The sequence below is a fragment of the Neltuma alba genome, unplaced genomic scaffold, assembly GCF_004799145.2.
Source record: "Neltuma alba isolate B1F8T4 unplaced genomic scaffold, ASM479914v2 tig00005857_pilon, whole genome shotgun sequence".
Taxonomy (NCBI): Eukaryota; Viridiplantae; Streptophyta; class Magnoliopsida; order Fabales; family Fabaceae; genus Neltuma; species Neltuma alba.
Window position 1 is genome coordinate 168,217 of NW_021634257.1, and position 10,586 is coordinate 178,802.

General features: G+C 34.6%; 1 long non-coding RNA gene across 1 annotated transcript; it reads left to right on the forward strand.

Annotated features, from left to right (window-relative positions):
- The first annotated feature begins 2,758 nt into the window (after positions 1-2,758).
- Positions 2,759-3,987, forward strand: LOC114748897 (uncharacterized). Its single transcript, XR_003740514.1, has 3 exons — positions 2,759-2,835; positions 2,965-3,040; positions 3,909-3,987. It is a non-coding gene; the product is annotated as an uncharacterized LOC114748897 (long non-coding RNA).
- The last annotated feature ends 6,599 nt before the right edge of the window (positions 3,988-10,586 follow it).

The following is a 10,586-nucleotide window of genomic DNA, read 5'->3' on the forward strand; positions in this document are numbered from 1 at the left end:
ATTTCAAGTACAAACACCTAAAATGAAGACGTCTTGCCCATGCGGTTACGGCAAAGCACTTAGTATGAAAAAAAGAAGAGAAGGTGATCCATAATCATTAATCCACCAAACGTGAGTGGGAGATGTTAAAATAAAACTTAATCCACTCTTAGTGGATTAGACCCAAGCCCAAGAGGCTTCGGGTCCAATTGTAAGTTACTAAAAGATTAGGATAGATATTAGTATAATACCCAATTTTTATTTGAATTTTGGTGGGAACTGTTGAGTGGGAGTATGCGCATATCTATCAAGATATGCGCATGATGAGAAAAAATTGCAGAGTAACTTCTCTTTCTCACCCCGGAAAATCTTCTTCCCAAAACTCTTCCCTTCTGTGCATTTGCTATAAACCATAAGTATGTGTCCATACCTATTAACAGACTTCATAGAGGCAAAAAGCATACCGAATATCACCTACGTCCAGGTACGTCCAAAAACCCAATATTAAATTTCTTCACCACTCATGTAACAAATTTCATCGCCATACATACACCAATCAGTGCATACAAACCAATAAAAACTTGAGTGACTATCATCACCCCCTCATCGAGACGCACGGTGTATGGGGTGACGAGGCTGAGGCCAACAAAATAATCGCTTAGAAGGCAGGTGAGAGCTATACGCATGCCTATAGATAGCAGCCCCAACACAAATCTGTGTTTGAGAGGAACCCCACTTACACGCAAGAGGGCAGCACACAGAGATGCCACAAAAGAGATGGTATTATAGTTTATAAAATAGTCAAATCGACGTATCTCAGTACAAGCAAGTACGGCTTTTCCGGGACATAAGTAGCGCTTGTGCCAATATCTATCTTGGACCGGCAAGCAGCCGAGGGGTGCGTAGCCATTGAGAGAAGCATTGTTACTGGAAGTGAGGTTAAAATCAGCATCACTGGGTCTGATATTTTGTTGGATGAGGCCTCCTAGAGGGTTAAATGCAGCTTGAAAGGTTATGGTTGAGATGGCAGTAGCCACCAGACTCAGATTCCCCCTCATGTCTTCTAACCAAACTCCATTATACTTAATCCATTTGTCTGTACTTTCCAAAACATTGCTTCATGACCACTTCTTCATTCCACTTCTTTCTTCTCCCCTAGCAATATCAGTCCTTTCTCTCTTTCCACGTATGTCTTCTGTCTTCTATCTTCTTCTGTCAACCAATCATAGCATAAGTCGAAGCTTTACATTTCAATTTCATCTTTTCCTCCTATTTAAATATTTCAAACTTGAGGTTAAAGTCAAATTATCTGTAATATCATAATAATAATAATAATAAATGAATTATTGTTGTAGAATTATAACCGGCCGGGGTGGGATCATTTGAAGATAGGGCTCCATTTCCTTCCTTATAACCCATTGGCCCGAAATTTCTTCAATTTTTCCTCCATTGACCCTATCATCCATTTGCTAATGACTTAATTTGCCGGTGATTCAACTATTGGGAAAAGTCAGCAAACTATCTAAAGGGACTAAACTATAAACTGAAAACTATAGCCATTTTTCGTATCAGTACTCGTTAATAAATTAAATAGGCAAACTAGCTAGCTATATGGCAAAGTTTACATATGTATTTTTTTAATTCAATTTTTATCCCAGTTTGCAAAATATCATCAAGTGAACAGCATCTGTCATGCTTTATAACACAAGGAAATGGCACCAATACTCCAGATTTAACGTTTCAGCCTATAAATAATTCACGGAAAATATAACCTCTTCATGTAACAAGAAAACTGTGTGTGTGCAGACATAAAAGGAAGAATAACATCAATCAGACCTCCACTTGCTTGGACAACGGTGTTTCCCACTCCATCAGAACTCTTGAAGTGAAGAAGCCTCAAAGAAATGGGAACTTCCAATTCCACCAAACCCTTGAGAGTCTCCAAATGATTGTGTATCACACATAAGTGAAATACAGTGTTTCCATTACCAACAAAGCTCAGAGACTCAGGCTTCGCTTTTACCAACTCTTTCACAACCTCTATTCTCCCTCTGATAACTGCATAATGCAAAGGAATTTTGCCCTCTTCATTAGGAAACAAGCATGGCTTGTTATTAACTTTAGGCAGTTCCTTCGCAATTTCGATGTGACCTTCTGCAGGAGCCAAGTGGAGGGGTGTGTTCTGGGAAGAGTAAACCTCAATGGCTAGTTTGGATTTGTATGTGAGATGCGGCTTGTTGGATTCAAGCTGGCCAAGCAAAGCTGATATGTGTAAAGGAGTTTCGGAGAAGCCACTTTGTGAGATCTTGTGGAGGATTAATTGTTCTTTATGCAAAGTGAGTTCAACGTTTATACAGACCCTTTGGTTGACGCTTCATGAAGAACGCTCAATCTGTCCTCGTCACCATGAGAATTCCCCATTTTGATTATAGTCGTCTTTCTTGCTCTCTGGCGTGAATGCCAAAGGCGTAGTTATGCTTCATCTATATACATAATAAATAAAAATCAGAGTATAGCCGAGCCATTTTTCTGTCCACAATGGCTCCTCACTCATTTTACTGTTCTATGAACAGTGTTGGCTTTATGAACAGTACTGGCTGCTTCTTTGGGCTTTGTGCAAGGTATGACTTCTCTTTGATTTGTTGCAGTATAACTTACCCGTAAAATTATCTCTTTTGAATTTTAAATTTTGAAATTCCCTCCATGCTCATATTCATTGATTCATTATTTCTTCTCCCTCTTTCATTTTCTACATTTTTTTCATTTTCATCTTGAGTCGTCTCCGTTCTTTCTTCTTTTCTCTTCATCTCTATCTCCTTTCATCAAGAGAGATTTGTTTCCTTCTTATCCATTCAGGTACACATCTCCGTTCTCCCTCGCTTTCTTTTCATCTCTTTTGGCTCTCTCTTACCATGGATTCATCATCTCCCCTGCTCTTCATTCAAAACGATGTTCAGCATGCTTTTAAAATGCAGACTATGATAGAAGGCAGAGAGTGGATATGCCAAAACTATAAACCTGATGGCTTAAGTAGCAGTGGTTTGAGCGGCCATGCTACCAAGTATATTTCTTCTAGGTAAATCCAAGCAAGATTTCTTTTGGGTTTTTGGATTATTATGCATTTTCAGTTGTTTGGATTTTTATTATAAATATTTTTGCCCTCTTGATGTTTTCCGGGATTTTCTTTTTTCACAAGATCTTCCAAAAAATCTTTGCCATCACACGGTATGGTGACAAGAAAACTGGGATTTGGTCAATACCGTGAGTGCAATTTTATTACTAAATATTCTCCACTTGTGCAACGGTTGGTAATGGACAATGCGTTGTGAGTTATAGTTCCAGGAAGTGTGTTATGGTCTAGCAACTTATCCATCATTTCCTATATTTTGAATCTCTTAATTGTTGGTTTTAATAAGTCTATGTTTTCATAATCAGTTTTTATCCACTATCTTTTATTTAGGAGTTTCATCAGAGGAAGGGACAGTGATGATTTCTACATTCTTGCCTCAGAATATGGTGTGAATTCAGCCTTCCCTAATATTTGGTGCCTCAACATCATATGGTCATTACCCCTGGTGCATTTTGTTTCTAAAGCCTTCTCCATTCAAATCCATATCTCATGGCTGCATGTTAGTTAAAGTTGCTAATCTTTATGTCACCGAAAAACTTTGATGATCTTTAAATTGTTCTTAAATCTAAAATCTCATGATCTAATCAATATTGTGGTTGATGTATAAAAAACTGAATTTCGAATCACATCTCCGCTCTATCAATATATATATATATATATATATATATATTCTATTTGACTTTTGACTCCTGCTATAGCGTAAATTAGGGATAGTATGCAGGGCCTCATTGATTGAATTAATCGCATAGTAGAGATGGATGAAACAACTGACTGAATGTGTATTCTTCCTTTTTGTTAGATAAGGTTACAACTACGGGATGTGATTTGGAATTGAAGGAAATAGAGAGATTAACGGATTTGAAGATCAGTGGAGAGAGAAACAACGATGGGTAAGTGTCTTGCTTTTTTAGCATGGAGTGGTTTGCTGACCAAATCTTCAAATGAGACATTGGAGAAGTTGAAAAAACTTAGAATTAGTGGGTCCAACTTGCCCAAAGATATTCAACTGTAGTCATATTTGGTTCCTATGTCCATTCTAATGAGTAATTCTCGAGAACAATTAAGCTGAGTTGAAGTATCGATGAGTTGAAATAATGTGCTGTTGAAGTTGAACTTCCCTTTGATTGTCGCTTTGGGGTTACTCCAAAAATTAACCGAATTAATGCAATATAGTGCAAAACTCGGGTCGTTTCACTTTGAGGAGCCGAAAACGTAATTAAACCCTAGTAAATAAATGCAAGTAACCTAAATTATAAAAAGAGATTTTTGATTTTGAAAAGCTGTTAATTAAATACTACGAATCAAATTGAAATTAAAATACTTTTTTTATATTTTCTTTTATATAAAAGATGATTGAAATAACTGAAAATAAAAGAAATGAAAATGAGACACACAAATAACACTGATAAAAATCAATCCTCCAATTCAACAACGCAGGTAATCATCACTCTAAAAGATGTGGGAGTTAAAAACAATGAATTAATAATTATAATTAAGCTTTTGATCCAACAACCGAGCCACCTCGAGTTGCCACAAAATATTTTCCTAAAATCTCAACTTACTAACTGCAACCAGAATAGTAAAATGGGATTAAGGATGCTTAAAACCAATGCTTAATTAGAATTCTTAAATCCAAAATAACAGAATTAAAGCTAGCAAGAGACTATATGATCCAAAATTCTAAGCCACCTTAGAAAATCACAATATATTAATTCCAAAATCAATACAAATGTCATAACCACAACATTATAATTGAGATCAAAACTATAAACAGCCCAATGTCAAATACTAAGCAATAATTCAATCACAATAATCTCCAAATATAATCAGATTAAGCAATACAATTATCCCAACAATCAGAAAAACTATCCTAAGACCTAGGAATTGTTAAACAATTATTGAGTAAGAAATTAAAGCAACTAAAACTCCCCCTTGATGATCTAAGCTCCTGCCATTGTTGTTGAATTAGAGGATTATTAAGCTCTAGCCATGGATTGCCATAAGAAATGCCACAATCAGTATTTTGCTACAGGATCCCATGGAAGAACGCAGCCGCCGTCGTGTTCGTTCTCTGGTCCTTTCTCCAGCCGCGCCCAGCTCCCTCTTTTCGTTCGGCGTCGCGTGTGTGTGTTCCGTGTATGTGTGTGTTTTCCGCGCCGCTTGCGTGTGTGTCTTCGGCCGCCTGCGTCTCCCGCCTCCTCAAAAGATGAAGAATAGATGGATATTAGGTTGGGGCAAAACGCAACGTTTTGCCCCCCCTAATTATTATTATTTTTTTATTTTTTATTTTTTATTTTTCTTTCCTTTTTCTTTTTTTCTTTTCTTTATTTTTTTTCTTTTTATATTTTTGAATCTTCCAAGAACCTGCAAGCAAAATTCAAGGATAAGGTAGCATTAATTGTCCTCAAAAATCAATTAGTCATAATTAAATCAAAATATGACAATTTTGCCCCTATAAAATAATAATTCAAAATAAAATAAATTAAATCAATTACGGCAAAAAGGGACCAATTAAGTTGACAAAACCCATATAAAAGATACCAAAATATATAAAAATAATTGAGTTTGTCAGCTGTTAATTTTTCATTACCGCGTCTATGCTGTCAAAAATTCTCTAAGAAGTCAATAGCTTTAATCTCTAAGTTATTAATTAGTTGTTTTTGTTTTCTCAGTTGGTGATTTTATCTATCCATCTATAATGTTCTCAATAATCTTATAATTAGTCTCCTAATTGCGTCAAAAAGAAGATAGCCATTGATTCTCATATTGCTACAGTTGAAATATTTAAGTTCTTTCTCTTATATTCTATGTCAATAGGCATCTATATATTTTGTTAAAGTGGTTTATCGTCCTTTGTTCCAAGTTGGTTTGCTTAGGAACCAATCTTTCGTGTTTTGCTGATTGGATTTATCCTTGCATTTTGTTCACATATTAATCAAATACTAACTGATAAGCTTTAAGGTATATTGAATAAGTCATACTAATAATTGATAATAAGGAAACTCTTTATTTATTTATTTTTGATAAGAAGGAAACTCTTTATTTAGGTGACACTGAAACAAGGCAATAGATTTGTCCACAGCTGTGATAGAAGTTTGATAAGTGCAGGTAAATAAATTGGAACGACAAGCAATTATTTGCATTAACTATTGCAAAGTTTTCATTCATTCATCATTCTCCATAACTTCTACTCATAAAATTGAAGTTATGCATAATGTATGAACCAAGTTTGAGAAATGCAAGTCTCTAAATTGAAATGAGGCATTAATTCCTCAATTTTTCCGTCGTTATATATTGATTGCATAAAACTTGAGAATGGAAACCTAACTACCCATAGTATTGTTAGAGCAAAGTTTATATATATATATATATATATATATATATTTAGAGGACAAGTGAAGCTCTTGGGCAATGTCTGCCATGCAATATGTGGAGTACATTTACATAGTCATGGTCATTTGTGTTATGGTTGCTAAATGTGCACCATTATTTTTGATTCATGTGTTCCTTAAAGTTGGTTATTGACCTTTTTATTTTTAAGGAATTGCACACCCATGGTGCAATTCTGACTATGAAATGGTGCATGTTTTTTCTTGGTTAGCTTGCATGAATTATGTTTCATAAAAAAAGGACTTATATGAATGTAACTTACACTCATTTGTTTTTTTCTTGGTTATGCACTGTTTATGTATTGTTACTCTGTCAAATCTAAAACATAATATCATATCAAACCCATGTTTATATTTCCTAAGATATACTCGATGAATAATGTTTACATTAATTGTGGTGTTTGAATGTTGTTTTGTTCCTTTTTACCTCTCTAAATTTAAGTTTTAAGTCCCTGCTAAGTTGGTGAATAAATTTGAGCATTCGTAATAGGTTGGTGGCCGTACAATGAGCTTTTTCTCCATGAACTTTAGAGTGGGAAATTATTTGTCATTGTGCTAAGCTTTGTGGTCATTCCTCTTGATGTTTTTATGGGTAGCTGTTGGGTTTATTGATTATTTGATATATATTTCTAATATCATTTAGCTCCTTATTTCATGTTTATACAGATTTGTAGTAGGACTAGAGTTTTACATTTAGTATGTAGTTATATTTAGGACTGGAAGGAGTATTTACACTACAAAATGGGTTTTATATTTAGGATCGAAGAGAGTATATAAGAGAAACATATAAACATGATATATCATGAATTATTATCCTAAAAGCAACCCATGCCACTTGTGACCGGCCTGAGAATAAATAGCATTAGTTGAGATGTGATCTATAAAGAAACGGCATTAACTTTCTCTAATTCCACATGGCAACAGCTTTCTGATTAGTCTGGCACATTTCTTCACGATCCAAATTATAAACCGCGGTGTGATTAACACAACAATCAGCACAAGCAATCGAGACCAGGCCCAAATTGAGGCTGCAAGGGTGCTCCAACCTGCTTTATTATTCCAAAGATGGCTTGGCATCACCCTACAAAGAACAGTTAAGTAAGTAAGGGCTAGGGTTGTGAGAGTGATACGCATGCCTATGGATAAAAGCCATATCAAAGCTTTGTTCTTCATAGGAACTCCACTCACAAGCAAGAGGGTGACGCTAAGTGATGAAATGAAAGAGATAGTGTTGTAAATTACAAACTCCAAAAACAGATCTTGGGAACTAAAAGGTGAGACAACTTTCCCAGGACAATAGGACACGTTGTTAGGAAGGAAAGTGCACTTTAGGGCTTCAATATTGGATGAGCCTTGAGATAAACCTTGTTGGATGAAGCCACCAGGTGGGTTTATCAATGATTGAAATCTTATGGCGGCTATAACAGTAGACACTAAACTCAGATTTCCTCTCATTTCTTCTACCCAGTCACCCTTGTGTTTGAACCAGCCTCCAATCCATTTCAAAATCGTTATGAAGCAGTTTCAATTCTTCTTTCGAGTTTGAGGTTTTGGTCTTGCAACTGGTGGTGACGAGTGTGAATGCGTGTGGATTCCGTTCTTCCCAATTCTAATTGCAGAATAGTCCATCAGCGTGACTTGTATTTTTGAGGTTTTGAAATCTTTTGGATTACGTTTAAGGATGTCATAGGCTGTAAGACCCATATCGTTCTTCAAGCTTGCCATTTCTAGTACATTTGGGATTGATAGGAGGTATCTTATAGTGTGAAATAATAAACTTACATGTCAGTATATTGTGGAAGTGTCATATATGACTTCGGGGCGGTTAAAAAAAAAAAAGACCCAAAAATTCATGAAAAATATAACTCGTTCAGGTAAAAAGAAGGCTCTTTATGTCAGGAAGGATATCATACCTCAACTTGCTTGGATGCGATTGCTAAATGCATGGAAAACGGTGTTGCCCACTCCATCAAAAATTGCGAAGTTAAGAAGCTTCCCAGAAATGGCAACTTCCGATTGGAACTGTTAAGTGATTATAGTTGAGTGTGCTGGGCCGTAAGCCCAAGATACTTAGCCCATTATGGGTCCATGCATTGTATTAAAAATGTTGGCAGTTCAATCAATAATACTCGCTTTGGTGTTGTTCATCAAATCCAGATTGTTGTTATGCTCTTCTTCACATGGTACCAAGAGCCAGGTTCGGTGTATCCAAGGCGGAAGTCGAAGCCCCAGCATCCCCTCACCTGTAGAAATCACTGCAGTGCTACAACGCTGTCGTTTTAGAAACACCATCTGCAGAACGCAAAGTCAAGATCGCGGTCTAGCAGGGTTTCACAATTCCTTCTGAATCAATATTCATCTCGCCGTTTTCACAAAGCTTCGGCTCACCCAGAACAGTACGCGAAACCGCCATTTCAATCTATTTGCTGTTTCCTCATTGAAGTAAATCAAGAATCCGCGATCTGTTGCCACAGCGACTCTAAAGATTTCAACAAGTTCGTGATTATCATCTGTTGCGCAAGCGACTCACGACAGCTTCCTATATTTGTCTTCGTCTCACTAATCAAGTTTTGTAATCGGAGTCAAGATCCTTCAAGAACTCGCTACAATGACAGAGAAAATGACCTCCAATGTTCCAGTGATTGATGCAAGTCATCATCTTTTCTTACATCCGTCTGACACCCAAGCGACCACTCTGGTTTCTCAAGTGCTTACTGGTTCCAATAAGTACCTCATTTGGAGCCGTGCTAGGTGTTTGGCCTTACAAGGTACAAACAAACTTGGTTTCATTAAGGGTTTTTGTAAATAAGTCAATTTATAAAACTAAAATTGTTTGGATTATTATTGAAAAAAATAAGTTTAATTATAAAATAATAAAAAAATATAAATGTTATCAAATAATATATATTATTCTCTCTCTTATGCTATACTCTCTACTTACATTGCTTCATATATTTTCCTTTATTTTATTTATTATAAAAGTATATTTGAAATAAAAAATACTCTCTCTAGACCACAATATAATCACTTCTAGAAGAATGACATGGTTGAGAATATAAATCACTTGACAAATTAATTAAAATGACTTATTATGGACCAAAGAGAATATACTTATAACCTAGTTATTACAGTTAATTAATTTTAACTAATTTTTTATTATCCGTAAATTAATTATTTAAAGCCTATAACATGAACAAGAAAAAGTAGTAAATTTTTTAAAAATAGGATCCACTTCTTTTTTAACTTTCTCTCTCTACTTTTCAAAAACAAAAAATAAAAAACAAAAGTTACTTTTTATTTTTTCACTTAAAGTGGTTTTTTTATACAAAAAGTTAAATTACCAAATCATGAATCCAAGCAGTACATATTTTATCCACCACAAGTCTAGTCATTCAACTGCATGATAGGGGTATATAAATGCTTTCACCGACCGAGCCATTATTATAAAAATTGCTTATGTGAATACCATAAAAGATCCCCTTTTTTTGGGGCTGCAACATTATATCTCAGTTTTTTGTAATAGTGAAAACGATGAGAAAGAATATTGATGAAAGTACAAAGATAAATAAAGATAACATAAAATTTAAAAATCACTGAATAATAAAACATTCTTTATTATTATAAGCAAACAAAGAATAATTTAAATATTTATTTGGTAAAATCGATAAACTACAAATCACTTCTTATAAAATTTATAAACAATCTTAAAATCATTTATTTTTTCAATATTAAATAAACTTTCGAAGGCATAGTTTTTTGGAAAAATCACAATGAAAGACCATTAAAATTAAAAAATTACATACAAGAACCTGTTCACAAAAATTATTGTCAATTGCTTATCAATTATTGTCAAAACCAATATTAATGTTGTAATGGGCTCCTATTTATAATTTTTTTTATTTCTAAAGTCTATTTTATGATTTTTTTTCACTTTTTCTTTCTTTTTAATAAAAAGAAAAAAAGATTTTATAGAACTACTTACACCTTGTCATTAATTAGGATTAGTTCAGGTGATGAAAACAATAAGGTAAATTGTGGAGGAAAAGAATTAGGTCAAGTTCAAGTTCTTTATACTTATTATTTCAAGG